This window comes from Rhinolophus sinicus, linkage group LG09 (assembly GCF_036562045.2).
Source record: "Rhinolophus sinicus isolate RSC01 linkage group LG09, ASM3656204v1, whole genome shotgun sequence".
Lineage (NCBI taxonomy): Eukaryota > Metazoa > Chordata > Mammalia > Chiroptera > Rhinolophidae > Rhinolophus > Rhinolophus sinicus.
In genome coordinates this window covers 86,282,118-86,295,733 of record NC_133758.1, presented here as the reverse complement: position 1 = coordinate 86,295,733, position 13,616 = coordinate 86,282,118, and positions in this window count along the sequence as shown.

Here is a 13,616-nt window from a genome sequence, read left to right as displayed (position 1 = left end):
TAGAAGCCGAACAAAGATGGAAAGAGCCCCTTGTGTAATTGGAGAAAGAGGAACACCTTTGGTATTCCAGATTTGAGTTTGTATCTTGCAAGTTTGAGTCTTTCAAATTGGACTCTCAGATACTGGTTAACTTATAATATTAACTTTGCGAACCTATAAAGTCAAGAGCCAAATTCAAGCATGCCTCTTGACCAAGAGGCAGACACCCCATTAGGCCTAGCAGAGAGTGTTTTATTTTTTTAAAAAAACCCAACATCTTTACTACAGTAAGTTGCAAAATTGGATCTGAAGGACAGAATCAGATGTTCTATTTTGTTAAAGTACTTTGGGAAACACTTGCAATATCTGTTACAAATTTGTCATTTTTCTCTGAGTGGTGAGGTTAAAGGTGAATTATACTTTCTTCTTTGCATATATTTGTATTATTTATATTTTATTGAACATTTTCTAGTAATTGAGAAAAACATCAAACCCATTTTCATACTCATTTTAAAAAACAGGTTATAAAATAATACTATATATGTACCCAAACCCTGCTTTTATATAAAAATGTAAAATTACTGTGTTTCTATATTTATAAATGTTTTTGTGGGAATTTTTTTGGGGGGATAGCAGTTCAGTGTCTATGTAGAAAAAGAAAAAAATTAGAAAAGCAGAAATCAAAATGTTAATAGTGATTATATCTGAGTAGCTGAATTTGGGGTGGTTTGTAAATATTTCCTGTGTCGTATTTTAAACTTTTGTTATCAAAGCATAACATACATAAAGAAAAGTTGCAAAACATAAATCCATCGGTCAATTAATTATCACATATAACTACCCCTGCAATCACCAACCGAGTAAAGAAAGAACTGGCAGCACCCCCAAAACCCACATGCCCCTTCCTCCCATTCTGCATACCTTGACTTTTAGCACTAAAGTTTAGTTTTGACCGCTTTTGATATTGAGATAAATGGAAACACATAATATATACAGGTTGGGGTTTAGCTTCTTTCGTAATGCCTGTTTTTGTCAATTAGACACAGGGTGTTTTTTTTTTGGGGGGGGGATTGAAGCATGCAGAATTATCCCAATTCTTAGCCACAGCACCAGCAAAAATTACTTCCAAATAACTTAATTTTTTTGTCAAGCGCATTCACATAGATATCCATTTCCGCCTCACAGAATTCAACAAAGCAAGTATTCCTTTAATCATCCTCATTTTCTGAAGTGAGAAAACACAGGCACAGAGAGACTAGGCAAGTTGCCCATAGTCTTGCAACAAATTGAGCATAGAGATAGAATAAGATTCCAGGCTCCCACCTCTGAGTCTAGACCTCTTACCCCCAGCTAGAGAAAAATATGCACAGCTGCTCTCCTCTCCCATAGGAAGAATACAGCCTGACTTCTATGGCATAGCATGGCGCCTAACAAATTCCCCTTTTGATTTAGCAAACATGATTTGCCGATATGTCTAAGAGGGAAAACATCTTCTGAAATTTCCATTGACCTGTATTGAACAAAAAAGAAGTTTGGCTAACCTTGGCCTCTGGGTATATGTGTTCCCAGTCTCTTCCTGCCCAAAGAGTGCAGTGCACAGAACATATCATAATCTCTGCCCTTGCTAACTTTCTGTCCTTTCTTCCTTCCTCAGTCCTTCCCTGCCTTCCTGCCTTCCTGCCTTCTTTCCATCCTTCCACCAAATACTTATCAAAAGTCTACGATGCACCACCCACTACTCTTGGTACTACTCACTATCCGGCAGTTAATAAAATAGACATGGCTCCTGCTTGCTTGAAACTTACAGAATAGCAAACTATGGTCATTTATAAACAACAACAAAAAAAAATCCCAAGTCTGATAAGTATTACACTCTTGTGCAGTGAACCTGGCCCAAATTAAGAGGTAAATGTTCGATCAATGAATCAATGTTTGAATGAGTAAACAAATGAAGAGATGAATTGACTGACCTTTAAGATTTTATAACTTTGAGATTACTATAGCAGAATAATTAAAAATTTTTCTAACTCCCATTTTCTATTGCTATATTGCTGTGAGTGAAAAATGTTGAGGAAGAGTTAGGCTAAATCTGTCAGTCAAAAAACTTCGTAAGAAAATCAATTAAGTAACTCAAAATCATTTCTGTACTTTCAGAAAAAAAAAGAAAGCAGCTGCATGATGATATTTTTAATTGAATTCAGAAGCTATTACCTACACGAACCTTTAATTTATTCTTACCCAGTCAATCGAAAACAATTTAAGCAAAGCAGAATCTGTTTTCTTCTAAGTTGCAACTGAGCTGAGAGCTGTCATGCCAAGTTTCACCCAGTGTGAATTTCAGCAGCTGAATGATAAACACCAATAAAAAAAAAAAAAAATTTCTAGATTGCCAACAGGACTGCTTTAACCAAGTTTATGCGACCTGGCAGCAATCTAAGAAAACCAATATTCTGTTGCTAATTGCCCATCTAAAAGGCTAGAGAGAAAATTATAGAAAGATGTAATCTTTTTAATAATTTTCCCATTAACCCCTCTCTTACCCATGAAAGGGTGAACACAGACAGTTCAGAGAATCCCAATTCCATTAAAGTGGGGAAAAAGAGATTGCCTCCCTAAAGAAATGGGTTTAGTGATTCTACGCAAATGGCTTACCCCCATACAGTAATTTACAAATGAAGTGTGTCAAAGTGACAGAGAGGGAAGGTTTCCAGAGGCTGAAGTTGTGGGAGCCCCAAACCCCAAATTGATGCCAATACCTGTCAGCTGTTTTGCAACCTTGCCTCCACTGGTTCATTCTTTCACTCAACACAGGTAAGCAAGTCAGAAAAGCTTACAGTCTAATGTGAATCAGAAGAGAAACAGGCACACAAATAAGCAAAATCAGCAAAGATAATTGTGCATTGAAAAAAATTTCCAACACGGTGACAGAGAGTATCTTTAGAAAACTTAATAGGGTGAAAAAGAAAGGACTTTCAGAGTATTCTTCTGGTGTAAGGCCTTACATATTACAAATGTTTCTTTCTTTCTTTCTTTCTTTCTTTCTTTCTTTCTTTCTTTCTTTCTTTCTTTCTTTCTTTCTTTCTTTCTTTCTTTCTTTCTTTCTTTCTTTCTTTTTTTAAATCAGGTCTAACCATGTTCCTGTCACATTAGCTGATGAAGACCCCCAACAACTGGAAGCTTACTCTCTTTTCCAGACAACTCATGATGAGTTTGTGGAAAGGAAGGGAATGAGGGAAGTCTTAATACAATGGCTGAAATCAGCCAACACGAGAATACAAGAGAAAACTCACTATTTCCTTTGACCATGGTGTAGGTAAACTTTCCTTAGAAAGGCTGAAAAAGGGAATGTTAAAGAAAAATTGAAAATTTTAATTTCAACATTCAAAGCTTTTGCTTTTAGAAAGACACCATTTAAGAAACAAAAAGGAGAAGCACAGACTAGGAAAAAACATCTAAAAAAAAAAAATATATATATATATATATATATATATTTCCAACATATTTTGTGTTTGTATCCAATATACATGTGTGTGTATGTATATGTGTGTATATATATGTTTATATATACACATACATATATAACATATAGGACACATGTGCATTTTGTATGTCATATATATCTGGAAAAGGAAACATACAGAATATATGAAAAATCTTAGATATCAATAAGAAGACAAACAACTCAGTTTTTAAATAGACAAAATATTTGAGCAGGAACTTCACAAAAGAGGATACACAAATGGCCAATAGAACATGAATTCAACATCATTAGTCATCAGAGAAGTACAAATTAAAACCACAATGAGATGGCCCTTCACACCCACTAGAATGGCTAAGATGAAAAAGAGTAATTATATTAAGTAGTAAGAATGTGGAAAAACTGGAACTCTCATACACTGCTGGTGTACACACAAAATCATATACAATGTTCATAAAAATTTTCTTTATAATAGCTAAAAACTAGAAACAGTCCTGCTGCCCATCACAGGCAAATAGATGATAGCAAGTTGTGTTGCATCCATAGAGTGGAATACTACTCAGCAATAAAATAAATGAACTACTAATACGTAAAACAACACAGATGAATCTCAAAAACCTGCTTAGTAATATAAGCCAGGCACAAACTATATGCTGTATGATACCGTCTATATGAGATTCTAGAAAAAAGGAAATCTAATCTATAGTCATAAAAGATCAGCAGTTGCCTAAAACCATGGGTCAGAGCAGACTGACTGCAAAATAGTGTGAGGAAAACCTTGGGGGATAATGGAAATGTTTTATATCTTAACTGTGGTAATGTTTATACACACACACACACACACACACACACACACACACACATTTGTCAAAACTCTAAAAATTACACTTAGGGAGTGATCCAAGATGGTGGAATGATAAACATTGTGCCTAATTCCTTCTGTGAACACATTAAAATTACAATTAACTTATGAACAGTCAACCTGGAGAACCATCTGAAGTCTGACTGAACAGAAGTTTTATAACTAAGGATATAAAGAAGCCATGTCGAGACTGGTAGGAAGGGTGGAGATGCAGAACGGGCTGGTCCCAAACCTCTGTGTGGTGGTTGAGAATCAAGATGTATATCTCGACTGCAGAGGTACCCCCCGGAGGAGTGAGGGACCCTAGCCCCCCCACACTAGGCTCCCCAGCCCATAGCACTGGTGCTGAGAAGAGGAGCCCCCACAACATCTGGCTGTGACAAATAGTAGGAATTCCAGCCATTCATGTGGGATAGAAGGCTGTAGGAAACCCAGACATCCTTGTAAACAACCCGCACACAAACTCATTTGCTCGCAGGTACTCACCTTGGGCTCCAGCGGAGGGACGGTGACTCCGGGCGCCTGGGAGCAGACTGAGGTGTGTGTGTGCAGGGGGAGAACTGGAATACAGGCAGCATTTTCCTGGTGAGCAGTCCTCCTCCTGCGCAGCCGGCAGGCAGGCGCCATCTTTCCTATGTTGAGCCCGCCCCTACAGACCAAATCTGAATCTGATTGGCCTGGTGAGCTCTGCTGCTCAGCTCTGCTGGCTCAGCTGGGACCCTGCCCAATCCAACTCCCACACTGGTGGAAGCACTTTCTCCGAAAGCAGCCAGCCCCTCCCAAATTTCACTCTTTCTTGGAAAACTATCCGAGTTCATGGGTGCCAGGTGGGAGGATATTGGCCTCAGTGTGCTCTGAGACTTCAGCTGAGTCACTACAGGGTTAGCACTGGCACCAAACCGAGTCTACATTAACCTGGTGACCACAATTCTTCCCATTTTAATGATTCCCTGAGACACTGCCTCACCTGATTCACGTACTCCAAGAGGCTTTATCAGTGGCTGAAGCTTAAGGGAGCTGGCAGGTGGCAGCAGGCTTCATGGTATCCTAGCTTTTTGCAGAGCTACCTGAGGCCTGGTACTGGTGGTAGCTGTCCTCAGTTCACAGTGTGTCCTCAGTTCACAGTGTGTCCTATGTGCCTCCAATTTTAGCACAGGAAGTGAACAACCATGAATAGCTTTACACCTTCTACTAGGTAATTCCCGGCTGGTTACAGGCAATGGGTGACCTGGGCCTGCACTGGAGCACCTCTCAAGAGGCCCCAGAACCAATATACTTGGAGGTTGGCTTCAAACCACAGCAGAGCATCATCCAGTTAACTCTACAAGCCACACATACAAATGGCGGCTTCAACAGGCACTAGAGCCCAGTGCGGTGAATCCCACTCAGTGGGGTAAGCCTCCCACACAGCAGCCCATGAGCTGTGGACATGGCCAAACCCCACAGCCAGTCATCTGGAGGGACAATACCACTCATTGATGTGCTAATAACAATCAAGGCTCAACTATTACAGGAGAGCACACACAACCCACAACCAGGGACACTCCTGGAGCACCTGGAGCAGGTTACCAGGGAGGCTGTGCCAAGGCCCCACAGTGCATCTACTACATAAGACCACCTGACCAAGACTGGGGAATGTAGCGTATCTACCTGATACATAGAAACAAACACAAAGAGGCAGCCAAAATGAAGAAACAAAGAAATACATCCCAAACAAAAGAACAGAAGAAAACTCCAGAAAAAGAACTAAATGAAAAGGAGGCAAGCAACCCACCAGAGACAGAGTTCAAAACAATGGTTATACGGATGCAAAAGAAAATTAGTGAGAACTTCAACAAAGAGATAGCTAGCATAAAAAAAGGACACAGAAACCATAAAAAGAACCAGTCAGAAGGGAAGAATACAATAACTGAAATGAAGAATGCACTAGAAGGAATCACCAGCAGACAAGATGAAGCAGAAGATCAAATCAGTGATTTGGAAGAAAATGTCACAGAAAATAACCAATCAGAACAGCAAAAAGAAAAAATAATCCAAAAAAATGAGGATAGTTTAAGAGACCTCTGGGACAACATCAAGTATAACAACAATGGCATCACGGGGGTATCAGAAGGAGAAGAGAGAAAGCAAGGGACTGAGAACCTATTTGAAGAAATAATGACTGAAAAGTTTCCTAACATGGTGAAGGACAAAAACATAAAGTCCAGGAAGTGCAGAGAGTCCCAAACAAGATGAACCCAAACAGGCCCACAGCAAGACACATTATAATTAAATTGTCAAAGGTTGAAGACAAAGAGAGAATCCTAAAAGCAGCAAGAGAAAGGCAACTAGTAACTTATAAGGGAGCCCCTATACGATTGTCATCTGATTTCTCAACAGAAACTTTGCAGGCTAGAAGGGATTGGCACAAAATATTCAACATGATGAAAAGCAAGAATCTACAATCAAGGGTACTCTACCCAGCAAGGCTATCATTTAAAATTGAAGGACAAACACAGAGCTTTGCAGACGAGAAAAAGCTAAAGTAGTTCATCACCATCAAACCAGTATTACAAGAAATGTTAGAAGGACTTCTTTAAGATGGAAAAAAAATCAAAATTATTAATAATAAAATGGCAATAGCTACATATTTATCAACAATTATTTTCAATGTAAATTGATTAAATGCTCCAGTCCAAAAACATAGGCAGGCCAAATGGATAAAAACACAAAGTATGCTTCCTACAAGAGATTCACTTCAGATTGAAAGACACACACAGATGAAAAGCAAAGAGATAGAAAAAGTTATTTCATAAAAATAGAAACAAACAAACAAACAAAGCTGGGGTAGAAATATTTATACTAGACAAAATAGACTTTAAACAAAGGCTATAACAAGAGACAAAGAAAGGTCCAGTAATTCCACTCCCTTATAACTATCCAAAGAAACCCAAAACACTACTTCAAGGGGACATATGCATCCATATGTTTGTTGCAGAATTGTTTACAATGGCCAAGATGTGGAGGTAGCTTTGGTGTCTGTTGATGGAAGAATGGATAAAGAGGAGGTGATACATATAGACAATGGAATATTGCTCAGTTAGGGAAGGGAATGGGTTCTTGCCATCTGTGGCAACATGGGTGGACCTGGAGAGTACTATGCTGAGTGGAGTGCATCAGACAGTGAAAGACAGATGCAATTTGATTTCACTTATATGTGGAATCTAAAGAACAAAATAAACAAACAAACCAAACAGAAACAAACTCATAGATACAGAGAACATTTTGATGGTTGCTAGATGGGAGAGGGGTTGTGCATGTGGGTGAAAAAAGGGGAAGGGATTAAAATGAATTGGTTGTTAAAACGTAGTTATGGGAATGTAGGGTATAGCATGAGGGATATAGTCACTAATATTGTAATAACTGTACATGGTGTCAGAGGAATACTAGATTTGTCGGGGTGATAGATAGGAGGGGGTTGGGGGGCAGGGTTAAAAAGGTGATGGATGAAGAAGTACAAATTTCAGTTACAAAATAGCCATGGGGATGTAAAGTAAAACATAAGTAATATAGTCAGTAATATGGTAATAACCATGTATAGTGCCAGGTGGGTACTAGACTAGTCAGGGGGATCACTTCTTCAATTATATAAATGTCTCACTGCTATGCTGTACACTTGAAATTAATATAAACTAATGTTTAATGTCAATTACAATTAAAAAATGTAAAACGGGAAGTTGAAGGGGACTTGCGGTCCAAATTTTCAGGAATAAAACAAATAAGTGATAAGATAGTAATATATAGCATAGGGAATATACAGCATAGTTTATAATATTGTGATAGAATGGTAGGGTGTCAGATGGTTGCTGGACTTATCATGGTGATCACTGCTGTAAGTGTATAAATGTTGAATAACTATGGTGTACACCTGAAACTAATATAATACTGTATGCTAGCTATATTTTAATAAAAATCTTTAAAAAGTAAATAAAAATATACACGTAAAAGGATCATATATTGTTGTGTGTACATAATAATAAAGTTGATTTTAAGTCAATAATGTTGTTTTTTAAAAACTAGTTTCTTTCAAAAAGTGGTTTTAATGTTTGCTTGTAGCACATTAGACATTACCATAAATATGGTTCTGTAAGTCTTAACAGTAAAACTTACAGAACCATATTTATCTATGTCACCTTGTCGTAACTGATTTGATCAAGGAATACCTAGTGGAACACAGTTTGGGAAATGTTACATTAATTGATCAATGTCAATATGGAGGGAAGTTTCTTAGAGTTTTTAATCATCAATATGTATTTTAAATCTCAAAAACGGTAATTTAGTATGTAGCATACTAACATGTAGCAAACATGTATTTGAGCATGGTACTCTTTTTTTCACCTCCATCTTGCAAAATTCTGTTCCATTCCATTTTGTTCCAAAAACAGTTTTCTACGGTTCTTCTAAATAGCTTGGTTCTCAACTCTATTCTTATAAACAACTGGGACTGGCCATGTAGTAAAAAAAAGTATTGTCAAATTTTCAGATGACACACACAAGTTTAAAAAAACAGAAACGATAGGCAATGCTATAGAATTTGAATTCACTGAGATCTGAATAGGCACGGTTGATGAGATTAAAAAACTATTTGGTTTGAAAATTCAATTAGTTAAGTGTGTGTTTTGTGGGGGACAGAGGAGAGCAGGCTTTGGAGTTTTAGTTGACAATAAATTTAACCAAAAACATACGATCACAGGATCCAAAAGCAATTCAACCCTAGTCTACACTATTAAGAGAACGGTGTCAAGAACAGTAAGAAGTAAGGCAACCCTTGTAGATAAGTACCATTGCAGATCTACAAGATGGTGAAAGGCCTGGGAATAATGGCAAAGGAGGAACCTCCAAAGACTGTAGAAAAGCACATACAGGCATAATGGTATTTGCCTCCAAATATGTGGGGACATTTCACGGCATATCATTCAGGCATATCGATTGCCACCTTCTTGACTTATTTTTAAGAGTTCTGATAGTGCCTAAGTCGGATTATGTTAATCAGAGTGAAAATTTGTTCATAAACTTCACAGGATGTGGGAGGATCAGGTTCGGAAAGGATGGAGGGAGCTCTGAGACTGGGCAGCCAGAAATTCAGCAGGGGTCACACACAGGAGAAATCTGCCACTGTCACTAAAGATAAATGACCAGCACCTGCCCCCATGTTCTTGCAGTTACAGCACTCACGATTCAAAATCCCTCTGGAGAACATTCAATGAGTTGGATCAAAATCATGTGCCTAGCCCTGGCTGGATTTATTTTGTGTTCTTCCAGCGAACAGAACTAGCAACTGAGATGGTTGTTGGTCTACGACACTCCAAAGATGTACCTGTTTAAAGAAAGAGTTTATATTAAATGAACTCTTATCAAAGATTCTTTCTCAGTGTGAGAAAGGCAACAATTACTCACACGTTGAGTCGGAACTTTAAAATCAATAATGGGCAAACAAGGAGATTGTAGGAGAGCAATGCACCTTAAAGGTAATCTACAACACTTAATCTTTATCGACATGGAAACTGGGACCTAGAGAGATCAAATGATTGTTTTTTCAGGGGCTATCAATGAGTAAATATCAAAAGAAGTATAGATCCCAGCATCTCCATGTCTTCAACCCATCCTTCTCTATTATAAAATACTGCTTCCTTTTACGAACTGAACAATCTCACTTAGTGATAGAAATATAAAATTTACTGAGATTCCCAAGTCTACTCACTGTTGATAGAATTAATGTGAACATAAGACACTATGGTCATGTGCGGAAGGGGGAAGAGGTTGATTGGGGAGGTGGAGACGAGATGAAAAATCCATCCAAACCAAAATAAATTTTTCTAATGTGACCTCAAATTTACCCTTGGTTTGGATGTTAACCTTTTTCCAGTAATTAAAGTTTCAATGTTTAAGAAAAAACAATGCTTTTGCCTACTTGCAAGACCTTAGGTAAATGTCACTGTGAAGGCAAATTATTTTTCATCTGCTTAGTAAACTTTTTGACTGATGAAAAATCAATACTTTACCAATTCTTTTTGCAGGTGTTGTTTGTCTGATATGTCTCCTATGTCATCTGGAAACAACAGTTTAAACACCATTTGAGTGAGAAAAATTGCCTATGTCTGGTCTGGTACTGCCTACAATGGATTTGAAGCCAATAGGTGACTACCTATCAGCCAGGCAGATAAGATACTTGCTTGAAAAAAATTTTGAGGAACAAATCAATTATTTGTTGTCACCTTTTTCAAGGTCCATGCAGAAATTAGCTTTAATTATCACTTGGCTGCCAAAACGTAGCAAATCCACCCTTCCTGGGCAAGAAGGATAAACAATATCAGTCACTGAAAGCAATTCTTTCATAAATCAAAATATTGAAACTAATAGATTAAACCATTAGACAGTTTTCTCTAAAGGAAAGGGTACATTATATTAATCCTTCCTCTTCAATGTAGACACAAGAAAAATAAAGGTTTCCTTAAACAGTGTCAAGATATCAAGATAAAATGAGGAAACCTCAGTCATTCAATGGCTCACATATAGTGTAACTCTGTGACCTCCCACTTCCTTTCAAATTGATGTAGGATATAGATTCTTTAATTGCTCCCATCCTGAAAGTAGTGTCACTTCACAGCCAAGGAAATAGCATAGACCCAGAAGCACTCAAATCAAGATAAAAATAAGAAAAAGGATATTAAGTAAGGGAAAGAGAAGCCAATCCAAAAGTTTGAGCCCCTCATCACTATTACTATTCTCTTCGTATAATTTCTAGGTTTGTTCTCTAATAGAAACTCAATGTTCCTCTATTCTATTACTCAGCATCTCCAGTGGAGACATCCCTTCCTCTCACAGTTGGAATCCTACCATTTGGCTCATTCCAGATATTACCAATGTCATCCTATTTACCACCCTGTAATAAGGGCACTCTCATGGCTCCTTCTTAGCTAGCTCAATTTTCTTCCAGTGGAGCTCACACTGGGCAAGATTCCATCCAGAGTTGTAAGCAACAAACTTCTTTCTCATTTGAATTTCACGATTAATTCACCTTGAGATGTTTGTTGGTCACGATCGTCCTTTATATCCCTGATGTTTCAAGAGGAAATGCTTCTACTGAACTCACTGTAGGACCCAGCTGGGAGGAACATTGTTTGCACAGCACTTTTTCAGAATAATATGGCAGGCTTCCCAATTCACAGCCACCACATCCTGTGGTATCAACAAACTGTTTAAAAAGCCAACAACCACTTTGAATTAGAAAATTCTGTGGGGGCTCAGGGCAGCAAAGCTTTCATTTCTAGAATCTAGAATAGTGGTCTTCTTAAATCATGATCCAGATAGATCTGACACAAAAGCTTCTTGACCCCCTCCCACTGCCGGAAAAAAGTCTCACTCATCACAGCACACTTTTTTCTCTCTATTCTGTTTTATTTTAATGCTCTGTGACCCATTACACTGATTTTATGACCCGTACATTGGGCACAATCTAAAAAGCCCAATCTAGAACTGGAGACCCTCTCTTAGGTGGTTCTCTGGAGTCCTTTCAAATGGCCAGGTGTTAAAGATTCTAAAGCAAAGCAGAACATTTTAAAAGAATCTTGTCTTGTCAAGTTATTTTACATAATATAAATTTGCCAGTCGATAAGCTGTTTATCACTTTGCCGTATTCGGTACAGGTGATATTTAAAGTACTTTAGAATCTCTGTTTTTCCATTTGAGCAGCAGAATTCCTAAAGACCAGGAAGCCCTCAGGCCTGGCCTCTTGCCTTGTACACAACTTGCAGGCCAGCCCTGGTTGTTATTATAGATCCCGCTCTGGTTTGTGTGACCTTTCCCCTAGTGAGCCTTATTTCCATGAACAGAAACTAGATGTCTGAGAGCTGACGCATGGAAAGTGACTGCCGCTCCATAGCAGTGACCCTTCACCTAGTAAACTTCCCCTTGTTGACTCCACCGCCAGACGGTGCAGCCCAGGCTGCCGAAGTGGGACAGACCTTTCACCTACTTAGCTGGAGCGAGGCACAGCATCTGCTTAGTTTCTGCCAAGACTGGTTACCTTTCTTTCTTCTAACACGCTGTTGATGAAAACCTGTGTGCTGCAGAGAGGAGCTTAATTTTTATTTTTAAACAAAAAGTGAAGCTATGAATTAATACCATCGCTAAAGAAAACAATCCCTTTGTTCCAATACACAGGGCACTTTAGGTGCCTGTGTGTTGAAAAAAAGGTGATAGGACCCTGCTGTCCCAGGGTGAAAGAACACAGAAAAGGAGCCGAGCCCCACACCTTTCCTCTTTGGAGTCAGCACTACTGAAACACAGCCAGTCCCCTTTTCATCAGTTGAGAATATAAACATGTTCTCCAAACTCAGTGCTGTTAGATCCCCACGTTTATTTTCAAAGCTGAAGGGCTAAACTGGAAAGAAGTCTGGGTTCGTGTCCTTACTGTTCAAGCTAAAGACAGTCTAGTTTTCTCTCTGGCAAATTCTAATCGGCTCTGCATATGAGGGGACACCGGAAAAAAAATCAGTGTCCTTGAAGAAACAAGCTGTTGAGTTTTCAGCATCTCTCTGCTTTGTTTTTAAACTCAGTTTCACATAGTTGCCTGGTTTTGGCCAAGACCAACAGGCATTCTTAGTTCTAAAGTGTCAGAAAGGCGAATGTAAAAAAAGATCTTAGAATTCCCAAGCCCCAGAAGAGTGTGGCAAAGACTTCTGCTTAAAGAGATTTAGAAAACCCATGTTTCCTAGTAGCTAATAGACTTCATGTTCCTCTGCCTCATTTTCCCTCTAAAAGTGCAAGCATTGGGTTAAATGAGTGGCTTTCATGTTTTCTGTTGACAGTCTCACCAAGGGGCAGTTCTTCCAAATGGAAAGGGGAGATTGAAGGTGGTGGTTCTCAGCAGTCCTGAACTCAGAGGATGCTTGGACCCCCAGCCCATGGGTAACAAGGGGTTGCATCCCTCAAATCTGATTCACTGATCTCTAGAGTGCTATGTTGAGAAGAACCCTGAGGCCAAAGGAGACTAAACAGGAGAGAATGTTATCTATTGTTGGTGCTGGCCACCTTGGAGAGGGAGGAACTAACCACTTGCATAATATACCCTTGCTTGTATTTTTCAAACAAAGTTTTACTGTGACATCTGGGTATCTGTCATTCTACTGCTAAACATAGACATACACTGGATTGCACATACAAATAGGCCAGGACACATGCATCGCTGAATTCACCAGGAAGAAAGGAATGTTTGTATAACTGACTACATTTTCCATTTTTAACTGGATATTCAGT